The sequence below is a fragment of the Acinonyx jubatus genome, chromosome D4 (genome assembly GCF_027475565.1).
Source record: "Acinonyx jubatus isolate Ajub_Pintada_27869175 chromosome D4, VMU_Ajub_asm_v1.0, whole genome shotgun sequence".
NCBI classification, from domain to species: Eukaryota; Metazoa; Chordata; class Mammalia; order Carnivora; family Felidae; genus Acinonyx; species Acinonyx jubatus.
Genome location: NC_069391.1, coordinates 56,799,852 through 56,812,900, shown reverse-complemented (window position 1 = coordinate 56,812,900; position 13,049 = coordinate 56,799,852).

Sequence of the window (13,049 nt, the reverse complement as noted above, 5' to 3'; positions counted from 1 at the left end):
GTAAGGACTTCGGCATTGGGAGGAAAGAAGAGAGCAAGAAGGTCATTTTTTAAAAGTTTGAGAGCCAGAATAGCTAATGAAAGTTACTTGCCAGAGGACGTTTTTTATTAGGTTTATTTCACGTTTGGGATCTATGATGCACTTATTTGGAGTCTCAGTGGTTTCTAGATATCTATATGCTGCCTCTGAACTTGGGTTTGGCTCCTCATAACCTGATTTGGCTCTTTGGTAAGCAATCATTCTGAAATGTGTTGGAAACGTCTAAATATTCAGATACAGAATCTAACGTTTTCTAGCCAATGGGGTATGGGTGACACATCTGATTACTACATATCTGTAATGCATGGAGGGAACATACCTAGGGCTCCTTTGTTCCTATGCGTAGTTCCCTAGGGCAATATATTTCACATAGCAACAAGAGTTGATGGAAGGACAAAATAGTCTCACATGCATTCCCAAACTACCCAATATATTTAACTTGAATTCTCTGATTCTAAGGAATAACAAACAACCCAAAGGGAAAAAAATAATAAACAAAAAACCAAAACAACTTAAATGACTATTCGATGCCAAAAATTTTTAAAGCTTCTACAATTTGAATCTAACTGTTTGGGCAAAAGCAAATCTTTGAGTATAAAAAATTGAATCACGGCTTTTCTATGCATTATTTTTTTTTATTTAGAGACATTTAATGATTTACCTTTGCACATGTATTATTTCGCTTTAACTGCTTATTATAGAAGCAATATGTGTATACTTAAAAATATTACTAAAATTTAAAAAAGAATTCTTTCCCATTGACTTAAGATCCTCTGTATAGGGTAAAATTTCTTGCATATTCCCCCTCTCAGAAATTCTGAGGGCATATATTAATTTTCAAATGGGATATTTTATTTATTTATTTATTTATTTATTTATTTATTTATTTTATTTATATGAAATTTACTGTCAAATTGGTTTCCATACAACACCTAGTGCTCATCCCAACAGGTGCCCTCCTCAATGCCCATCACCCACCTTCCCCTCCCTTCCACTCCCCATCAACCCTCAGTTTGTTCTCAGTTTTTAAGAGTCTCTTATGTTTTGGATCCCTCCCTCTCTAACTTTTTTATTCCTTCCCCTCCCCCATGGTCTTCTGTTAAGTTTCTCATGATCCACATAAAATGAAAACATATGGTATCTGTCTTTTTCTGTATGACTTATTTCACTTAGCATAACATTCTCCAGTTCCACTCACGTTGCTACAAAAGGCCATATTTCAATCTTTCTCATTGCCAAGTAGTATTCCATTGTATTTATAAACCACACTTTCTTTATTCATTCATCAGTTAATGGACATTTAGGCTCTTTTCATATATTGGCTATTGTTGAAAGTGCTGCTATAAACATTGGGGTACAAGTGCCCCTATGCATCCACACTCCTATATCCCTTGGGTAAATTCCAAGCAGTGCTATTGCTGGGTCATAGGATATATCTATTTTTAATTTTTTGAGGAACATCCACACTGTTTTCCAGAGTGGCTGCACCAGTTTGCATTCCCACCAACAGTGCAAGATGGTTCCCGTTTCTCCAAATCCTCTCCAGCATCTATAGTCTCCTGATTTGTTCATTTTGGCCACTCTGACTGGCGTGAGGTGGTATCTCAGCATGGTTTTGATTTGTATTTCCTTGATGAGGAGCAACGTTGAGCATCTTTTCATGTGCCTGTTGGCCATCTGGATGTCTTCTTTAGAGAAGTGTCTATTCATGTTTTCTGCCCATTTCTTCACTGAATTATTTGTTTTTTTGGGTGTGGAGTTGGTGAGCTCTTTATAGATTTTGGATACTAGCCCTTTGTCTGATATGTCATTTGCAAATATCTTTTCCCATTCTGTCAGTTGCCTTTTAGATTTATTGATTGTTCCTTTTGCAGTGCAGAAGCTTTTTATCTTCATGAGGTCCCAGTACTTAACTTTTGCTTTTAATTCCCTTGCCTTTGGAGATGTGTCAAGTAAGAAATTGCTGTGGCTGAGGCCAGAGAGGTATTCTCCTGCTTTCTCCTCTAGGGTTTTGATGGTTTCCTGCCTCACATTCAGGTCCTTTATCCATTTTGAGTTTATTTTTGTGAATGGTGTAAGAAAGTGGTCTAGTTTCATTCCTCTGCATGTTGCTGTCCAGTTCTCCCAGCACCATTTGTTAAAGAGACTCTTTTTTCCACTGGATATTCTTTCCTGCTTTGTCAAAGATTAGTTGGCCATACTTTGTGGGTCCAACTCTGGAGTTTCTATTCTATTCCATTGGTGTATATGTCTATTTTTGTGCCAATACCATGCTGTCTTGATGATTACAGCTTTGGAGTAGAGTCTAAAGTCTGGGATTGTGATGCCTCCCACTTTGGTCTTCTTCTTCAATATTACTTTGGCTATTCAGGGTCTTTTGTGGTCCCATACAAATTTTAGGATTGCTTGTTCTAGCTTCGAGAGGAATGCTGGTGCAATTTTGATTGGGATGGCATTGAATGTGTAGACAGCTTTGGGTAGTATTGACATTTTAACAGCATTTATTCTTCCAGTCCATGAGCATGGATTGTATTTCCATTTCTTTGTATCTTTTTCAATTTCCTTCATAAGATTTCTATAGTTTTCAGCATACAGATCTTTTATATCTTTGGTTAGATTTATCCCTAGGTATTTTATGCTTCTTGGTGCAGTTGTGAATGGGATCAGTTTCTTTATTTGTCTTTCTGTTGCTTCATTGTTAGTGTATAAGAATGCAAATGATTTCTGTACATTAATTTTGTATCCTGAGACTTTGTTGAATTCCTGTATCTGTTCTAGCAGACTTTCGGTGGAGTCTGTCGGGTTTTCCATGTATAGTATCATATCATTCTGCAAAAAGTGAAAGCTTGACTTCATCTTTGCCAATTTTGATGCCTTTGATTTCCTTTTGTTGTCTGATTGCTGATGCTAGAACTTCCAACCGTATGTTAAACAGCAGCGGTGAGAGTGGGCATCCCTGTCGTGTTCCTGATCTCAGGGAATAAGCTTTCAGTTTTTTCCCATTGAGGATGATATTAGTTGTGGACTATTCATAAATGGCTTTTATGATGTTGAATTATGTTCCTTCTAGCCCGACTTTCTCCAGGGTTTTTATTAAGAAACAATGCTGAATTTTGTCCAATGCTTTTTCTGCATCAAATTACAAGATAATATGGTTCTTATCTTTCTTTTATTATTGTTATATATCACACTGATTGATTTGCGAATATTGAACCAGCCCTGCAGCTCAGGAGTGAATCCCACTTGATCATGGTGAATAATTCTTTTTATATGCTGTTGAATTCAATTTGCTAGGATCTTGTTGAGAATTTTTGCATCCATATTCATCAGGGATATTGGCCTGTAGTTCTCGTTTTTGCTGGGTCTCTGTCTGGATTAGGAATCAAAGTAATGCTGGCTTCATAGAAAGAGTGTGGAAGTTTTCCTTCCCTTTCTATTTTTTGGAACACCATGAGAAGGATAGGTATTATCTCTGCTTTAAATGTCTGGTATAATTCCCCAGGGAAGCCATCTGGTCCTGGACTCTTATTTGTTGGGAGATTTTTGATAACTGATTCAATTTCTTCGCTGGTTATGGGTCTATTCAAATTTTCTATTTCTTCCTGTTTAAGTTTTGGAAGTGTGTGGGTGCTTAGGAATTTGTCCATTTCTTCCAGGTTGTCCAGTTTGTTGGTATATAATTTTTCAGAGTATTCCATGATATTTGCTTGTATTTCTGAGGGATTGGTTTTAATAATTCCATTTTCATTCATGATTTTATCTATTTGGATCATCTCCCTCTTCTTTTTGAGAAGCCTGGCTAAAATTGAGGTTTATCAATTTTGTTTATTTTTTCAAAAAACCATCTCTTCATTTCATTGATCTTCTCTATAGTTTTTTTTTTAGATTCTACATTGTTTATTTCTGCTCTGATCTTTATTATTTCTCTTCTTCTGCTGGGTTTGGGGTGTCTTTGCTGTTCTGCTTCTATTTCCTTTAGGTGTGCTGTTAGATTTCATATTTGGGATTTTTCTTGTTTCTTGAGTTGGCCTGGATTGCAATGTATTTCCCTCTCAAGACGGCCTTTGCTGCATCCCAAAGCGTTTGGATTGTTGTATTTTCATTTTCATTTGTTTCCATATTTTTTTTAAATTTCTTCTCTAATTGCCTGGTTGACCCATTCATTCTTTAGTAGGGTGTTCTTTAACCTCCATGCTTTTGGAGGTTTTCCAGACTTTTTCCTGTGGTTGATTTCAAGCTTCATAGCATTGTGGTCTGAAAGTATGCATGGTATGATCTCAATTCGTGTATACTTATGAGGGCTGTTTTGTGACCCAGGATGTGATCTATCTTGGAGAACACTTCATGTGCATGTGAGAGGAAAGTATACTCTTTGGAATAGAGTTCTAAATATATCTTTCAAGTCCATCTGATCCAATGTATCATTCAGGGCCCTTGTTTCTTTATTGATCCTGTATCTAGATGATCTGTCCATTGCTTTGAGTGGGATTGTAAAGTCCCCTGCAATTACCACATTCCTATCAATAAGGCTGCTTATGTTTATGATTAATTGTTTTATATATTTGGGGGCTCCCATATTTGGCGCAAAGACATTTACAATTGTTAGCTCTTCCTGATGGATAGACCCTGTAATTATTATATAGTGCCCTTCTTCATCTCTTGTTACAGTCTTTAATTTAAGGTCTAATTTGTCCGATATAAGTATGGCTACTCCAGCTTTCTTTTGACTTCCAGATAGTTCTCCATCCCCTCACTTTCTATCTGAAGATGTCCTCAGGTCTAAAATGAGTCTCTTGTAGACAGTAAATAGATGGGTCTTGTTTTTTTTTTTTTATCCATTCTGATACCCTATGTCTTTTGGTTGGAACATTTATTCCATTTACATTCAGTGTTATTATAGAAAGATATGTGTTTAGAGTCATTGTGATGTCTGTAGGTTTCATGTTTGTAGTGATGTCTCTGGTACTTTGTGGTCCTTGCAACATTTCATTGAAAGAATCCTCCTTAGGCTATCTTGTAGGGCTGGTTTAGTGGTGATGAATTCCTTCAGTTTTTGTTTGTTTGGAAAACCTTTATCTCTCCTTCTATTCTGAATGACCGACTTGTTGGATAAAGGATTTTTGCCTGCATATTTATTCTGTTCATCACATTGAAGATTTCCTGCCATTCCTTTCTGGCCTGCCAAGTTTCAGTAGATAGGTCTGTCACTACTCTTATGTGTCTACCTTTGTAAGTTAGAGCCTGTTTATTCCTAGCTGCTTTCAGAATTTTCTCTTTATCCTTGTATTTTGCCAGTTTCACTATGATATGTTGTGCAGAAGATCGATTCAAGTTATGTCTGAAGGGAGTTCTCTGTGCCTCTTGGATTTCAATGCCTTTTTTCTTCCACAGATCAGGGAAGCTATCAGCTATGATTTGTTCAAGTATACCTTCAGCCCCTCTTTCTCTCTCTTCTTCTGGAATACCTATGATACAGATATTTTTCCATTTGTTTGTATCACTTAGTTCTCTAATTCTCCCATCATACTCCTAAATTTTTTTTATTTCTCTTTTTCCCTAATTTTATCTTCTAATTTACCTATTCTCTCCTCTGCCTCTTCAATCCATGCAATGGTTGCCTCCATTTTATTTTGCACCTCATTTATGGCATTTTTTAGCTCCTCATGACTATTTCTTAGTCCCTTCATCTCTGTAGCAATAGATTTTCTACTGTCCTCTATGCTTTTTTCAAGCCCAGCGACTAATTTTATGACTATTATTCTAAATTCTTGTTCCGTTATATTGTTTAAATTGTTTTTGATCAATTCATCAGCTGTCACTACTTCCGGGAGTTTCTTTTCAGGAGAATTCTTCTGTCTTGTCATTTTGGGTAGTCCTTGTGGCAGCTCCATACTGCAGGGCACTTCCCCTGTGCTGCCCAGAGTAACTTGTGTTGGTGGGCATGGCTGCAGTCAGACCCGATGTCTGCCCGCAGCCCACTGCTGGGGCCACAGTCATACTGCTGTGTACCTTATCTTCCCCTCTCCAAAGGGCAGAACTCGCTCTGGAGTGGTGTGGCATCTGTCTGGGCTACTTGCACACTGCCAGGCCGGTGGTGCTGCTTCAATGGGATCTGGCATATTAGCTGGGGTGGATCTGCAAGGTGCACAGGGGCAGGAGAGGCAGGCTTAGCTCACTTTGCCTTTGGTGGTCCCCTGAGGGAGGGGCCCTGCAGCACCAGGAGGGAGGAAGACCCGTTGGAGGGATGGATCCACAAAAGCACAGCTTGGGGTTTGAGCCTTGCAAGCAAGTTCGGTGATGGGAACTGGTTCCCTTTGGAATTTCGGCTGGGGGATGGGAGAGGGAGATGGCCCTTGCCAGAGCTGAGCTGGGTTCCCCTGCTGAGCTGTGCTCTGTCTTCTGGGGCTCAACAACTCTCCCTCCTGGTGTCCTCTCGCCCTCCCCGCTCTCTGAGAGCAGAGCTGTTGACTTTTAACATTCCAGATGTTAAGTCCACTGGCTGTCAGAACTCACAGAGTCCGGCCCTTCCGCTATGCAAGCTAGATTTCAGGGACTCTGCCTTGCTGGGTGGGCTGCCCCTCTACCGCTCTGGCTCCCTCCCGCCAGTCTGTGTACCATGCACCACCTCTCTGCCCTTCCTACCCTGTTCCATGGGCCTTTTGTCTACACGTGGCTCTAGAAAGTCCGTTCTGCTAGTCTTCTGGCAGTTTTCTGGGTTATTTAGGCAGATGTGGGTGGAATCTAAGTGATCAGCAGGACAAGGTGAGCCCAGCTTCCTCCTGTGCCACCATCTTCCCTCTGAGTACTATTATACATATTTTAAAATCATTTCATTTTCACCATATTTCTGAGATCCTTCCATGTGAACACATACTAATTTTCATTTTCTTTTTAACAATTTAATATTATTCCATTATATAGATACACTGTAATTTACATAAGAAATCCTGGATGAACAAATTGATTCTCCCCAGGTTTTGATACATGTTTCAATGAACAATTTATGATGAACATTATGGCCGATATATTTTTATACACTTATTATATTTATGACTTTTTAAAAGTGAACTTGCTGAGATAAAATCTATATGCATTTTATATATGTACATATATGAATGTATATATATATATAATGTATGCTGCATTCTTATAGACAGATTCTTATATATTAGTTTCAGTTGCTGTTATTCTATGGTAACTTTAGTGAGACCTACTAACATTTTTAGTAAATAGAAATTTGTGAACTGAGAGTTAGAACTCCAAAATATAGAAGAGTAGTCGAGCAAAAAAGGATAACTTTTTAGTAATATAAAATGATGCTTTCTGGTCATAACTGTTAAATACAAATGAAAGTTGTTCTGATTTATTCATAAAATAGTTTAAATGTATGTTACAAATGAGATCCAACTGGATAGATCTTATTTGCTAAACACAAAATATCATAATTTATTAATTCTATTTTTTTTATATTTATGAAAGTGATATGGGTATTGTCTTTTGCCCTAAAAGCTATTGTTAAAAAAAATACCTAGTAACACTATTATGGGGTTTTGCAACTAACAAATAGAGGATTAAAAAATTGTTGTCTTTGGGGCACCTGGGTGGCTCAGTCAGTTAGTTATGTGTCCCACTCTTGATTTCGGTTCAGGTAATGTCTTATGGTTTGTGAGACTGAGTCCTAAGTCAGGCTCTGTGCACTGAGCCTGCTTGGGATTCTCTCCCCACCTCTCTCTGCCCCTTCCCCCACCTTTCTCAATAAATAAATAAACTTAAAAATTGTCTTTCTATTAATAGGCCTAAGACAAATTGTTATGGTTATTTTCATAAAAGCCAAAAGGAAAAAAAAAAAAACCTTTTCAACAATACCCATTTGTGATTAACACACACATGCAGAATAATATATTATATGATAGTTTCTTTTTTTTATGTTATTTTTTATTTTTTAAAGTTTACATCCAAATTAGTTAGCATATAGTGCAACAATGATTTCAGGAGTAGATTCCTTAGTGCCCCTTACCCATTTGGCCCATCCCCCCCTCCCATAACCCCTCCAGTAACCCTCAATTTGTTTTCCATATTTATGGGTCTACTCCACTGTATGTGTATATATATATATACCACATCTTCTTTATCCATTCATCCATCAATAGACATTTGGGCTCTTTCCATACTTTTGCTATTGTTGATAGTGCTGCTATAAACACGGAAGGGTGCATGTGTCCCTTTGAAACAGCACACCTGTATCCCATGGATAAATGCCTAGTAGTGCAATTGCAGGGTTGTAGAGTAGTTCTATTTTTAGTTTTTTGAGGAACCTCCATACTGTTTTCCAGAATGGCTGCATGAGCTTGCGATAGTGTCTTTCTTACCATGATAAACCACATATGCTTTATTTTGGACTAACATCTTTCTTGATGGGGAAAACTGAAGTACTTCCACCATGGAAAAGAAAAGGGAAGAAATGACCACTGCATTCCTCACTAATAACATATAAGTTCTCATGGAAAAATGGATATTTCTAGATGTAAGGCAGGGAAATTACAAGACAAATTGGTGCATTTGGGCTATCAAAAGACCAAAAGTTTTAAAGATTAATTTGGGGCACAGATGTCAAATTGAAGGAGTTTCCTTGACAAGTTAGAAATAATTTAAGCCTTAGAAAGCATATTATTCTAATTGATTGTAATATATGTACATATATGTAATATATGTAATATATGTAAATATATGTAAATATATAAAATATGTAAGTACATATTTATGCTCATAAAGAAATAAACTGATTAATCACATCAATAAAAGAAAGTACAAGAACCATATGATCCTCTCAATAGATGCAGAGACAACATTTGAGAAAATACAGCATTGTTTCTTGATAAAAACCCTCAAAGAAGGAGGGATAGAAGTAGCATACCTTGAGATCATAAATTCCATATATGAATGACCCAAAACTAATATCATCCTCAATGGGGAAAAACTGAAAGCTTTCCTCTTAAGGTCAGGAAGAAGACAGGGATGTCCACTCTCACCACTGTTATTCAACATAGTACTGAAAGACTTAGCCTCTGCAATCAGACAACACAAAGAAATAAAAGGCATCCAAATCGGCCAGGAGGAGGTCAAACTTTCACTCTTCACAGATGACATGATACTTTATATGGAAAATCCAAAAGATTCCACCAAAAAACTGCTAGAATTGATTCATGAATTCACCAAAATTGCAGGATATAAAATCAATGCACAGACATTGGTTGCATTCCTATACACCAACAACAAAGCAACAGGAAGAGAAATCAAGGAATCTATCCCAGTTACAGTTGCACAAAAAACCATAAAATACCTAGGAATAAATCTAACCACAGAGGTGAAAAATCTATATGCTGAAAACTATAGAAAGCTTATGAAAGAATTGAAGAAGACACAAAAAAAATGGAAAAAGATTCCATGCTCCTGGATAAGAAGAACAAATATTGTTAAAATGTTGACACTACCCAAAGCAATCTACCTATTCCATGCAATCCCTATCAAAATAACAGCATTCTTCACAGAGCTAGAACAAATAATCCTAAAATTTGTATGGAACCAGAAAAGACCCCGAATAGCCAAAGCAGTCTTGAAAAAGAAAACGAAAGCAGGAGGCATCACAATTTCAGACTTCAAGCTATACTACAAAGCTGTAATCATCAAGACAGTATGGTACTGGGACAAGAACAGACACTCAGATCAACGGAACAGAATAGAGAACCCAGAAGTGGACCTACAAACATATGGTCAACTAATCTTTGACAAAGCAGGAAAGAATATCCAATGGAATAAAGACAGTCTCTTCAGCAAGTGGTGCTGGGACAACTGGACAGTGACATGCAGAAGAATGAACCTGGACCACTTTCCTACACCATACACAAAAATAAACTCAAAATGGATGAAAGACCTCAATGTAAGACAGGAAGCCATCAAAATCCTCGAGGAGAAAGCAAGCAAAAACCTCTTTGATCTTGGCTGCAGCAACTTCTTATTCAACACGTCTCCAAAGGCAAGGGAAACGAAACAAAAAGGAACTACTGGGACCTTATCAAAATAAAAAGCTTCTGCACAGTGAAGGAAACAATCAGCAAAACTAAAAGGCAACCGACAGAATGGGAGAAGATATTTGCAAATGACATATCAGATAAAGGGTTAGTATCCAAAATCTATAAAGAACTTATCAAACTCACCACCCAAAAAACAAATAATCCAGTGAAGAAATGGGCAAAAGACATGAATAGACATTTCTCCAAAGAAGACATCCAGATGGCCAATCGACACATGAAAAATGTTCAACATCACTCATCATCAGGGAAATACAAATCAAAACCACAATGTGATACCACCATACACCTGTCAGAATGGCTGACATTAACTCAGGCAACACCCAATGTTGGTGAGGATGTGGAGAAAGAGGATCCCTTTTACATTGTTGGTGGGATTGCTGGTGTAGCCACTCTGAAAAACAGTTTGGAGGTTCCTCAAAAAACTAAAAATAGAACTTCCCTACAATGTAGCAATTGCACTACTAGGCATTTATCCATGGGATACAGGTGTGCTGTTTCGAAGGGACACATGCGCCCCCATGTTTATAGCAGCACTATCAACAATAGCCAACATATGGAAAGATCCCAAATGTCTATCAATGGATGAATGGATAAAGAAGATGTGGTATATATATACAATGGAGTATTACTCGGCATTCAAAAAGAATGAAATCTTGCCATTTGCAAGTATGTGGATGGAATTGGAGGGTATTATGCTAAGTGAAATTAGTCAGAGAAAGACAAATATATGACTTCACTCATATGAGGACTTTGTGAGAGAAAACAGATGAACATAAGGGAAGGGAAACAAAAATAATATAAAAACAGGTAGGGGGACAAAACAGAAGAGACTCATAAATATGGAGAACAAACTGTGGGTTACTGGAGGGGTTTTGGGTGTGGGGAGGGGCTAAATGGGTAAGGGGCACTAAGGAATCTATTCCTGAAATCATTGTTGCACTACATGCTAACTAATTTGGGCATAAGATTAAAAAAAAAAAAGGAGAAAGGAAAAAATGAAATAAACTGAAAATAAATGACTCACAAATTCTTATGGAAGAAACGTTAAAAAAAAAAGAGTTAAGCTTATATCTTACTTAGAAAGGGAGCATTGTAGTTCATCAAAGTTGATGAGATTAGCCCTATGAGATTAGCTCTAGTCATTTGTAAAGAATACTTATTAATAAATAGGGGGGAAAACAAGATGAATTAAGATAAGTTATATGATTTAGCCATCAAAACAATTATTATTCAAGTATATATATATCATTAATCGGTTAGGCAACATCCTAAATGTTACTAATATCAGAGGTGAAAATGAAACTTTACAATGAAAAGATTTCACTGTCTCCAATGAAATCAATCGATCCAACTTAGCATGATTAGTAGCAGAACAATTTGATAATAAATGGTTGGTCACGAGTTTCAGTGAACTAGCTTCAGTGAACACTACAAAGATAAAAGCAGACAAATCTAGACTTTAGTAGAGTCCACAAAGCAGCTATCTTGGTCTTTTCAAAAATTGAATAATGTAGAAATACTTATATTACATTTGAAGAATCTAAAGAAACTTAAGGGCCAAATGTAATGTGTGATTTTTGAGTGAATAACATCAACAAATTTAAACATGGGCTAATTACTTGCAAATGACTCAATAAAACAAAAAGGGCAAAGTTAGATGGACAGAGGAATAAGTATAGATAGTTTAAATAGATGATGATAATATGTATAGACAGATAGCAATAGATGTTAAAGGAAATGTGAAAAATATTAATTTATGAGTTTATATGATAGTTTTATTATTTTAACCTGCTCTCTATTTTTGGAAACTTTCATAATAAAAAGATGAAAATATAAGTTTTAAAAAATAAGTTAATTCCCCAGATTTAATTGGATAAGAGAATTAAGTATAAAGGATGCAAACTTTGCTGCCAGTTACCAACATTTTGTGACTAATTCAAAAACACCTGTATGGAATGAAAGTTAAATTAGATACAATAAATATTGCCTTATTCATTATCATAATCCCTTTTGTTCTTGATACATAAATGGTTGTCAATAAATAATTGAATTGAATGGAAATAACACAAACACAACTGGCCTTTGGCTTCTATTTGCTCATATTTAATATGCTTGTGTATTTTTTAGCATGTTATATTTTTCTCAAAGCTATTAATTGGAGATTTTAGATCAAACTTTAATTTTTTTAAATTTTTTTTAGATCAAACTTTTACACTTGATAAAAAGTTACTTTGCAATATATTGATGTGAAAATATATTTGAACAAGAGTTAAGTAATACATTGATATTTATAGAATGGGGGCAGGAAATGACCCAGTGTAACCCCTATGCTCAGCCCCTTATAGGTTAGAAAGCCTTCAAAGTGTGATTTTAATAGCTGTTAATCAGATTTTCAAGAAAAAGTTCTCAACTTGTTTGATAAAGTAAGTGCAACATATTTTTGCCTCTCAAAACTGTAATGTATATTCAAGAAAATGTTCAGTCTAAATGGCCGGCATGCTAGTAGAGTAGACTCAGTTCATAAATTGATCTACTTTGTCATGCCAAGGTTTCTTGGAGGAGATCCAGCTTTTGTGCTGATCTTTGTGGTTTTTAGTAGTTTTATTTTATTATGCTAAGAGTCCTTGGCCTCTCTTAAAACACATTTTAATATTGCCTAAGTGAGATTCTGACCCATAATTCAGAAAGGGCTTTTATGATTTTTTAAAATTAAACACATTAATAAGTTTTCTGGAGCCTTTCAGTCTGCATTCAGAAATTCTTATATTCTTAAATGATTTTCGATCTCAATCTATACTTACATATGAAAACTGAAGAGCTTATTACTTTTCCTTAATCTTAGTAACTTTCAAGTTTTTGATTTCAGAATCTGTTGGTTTTCTTGTTCTTGTTGTTTTCTTTGCTGTATTGTTTTTATTA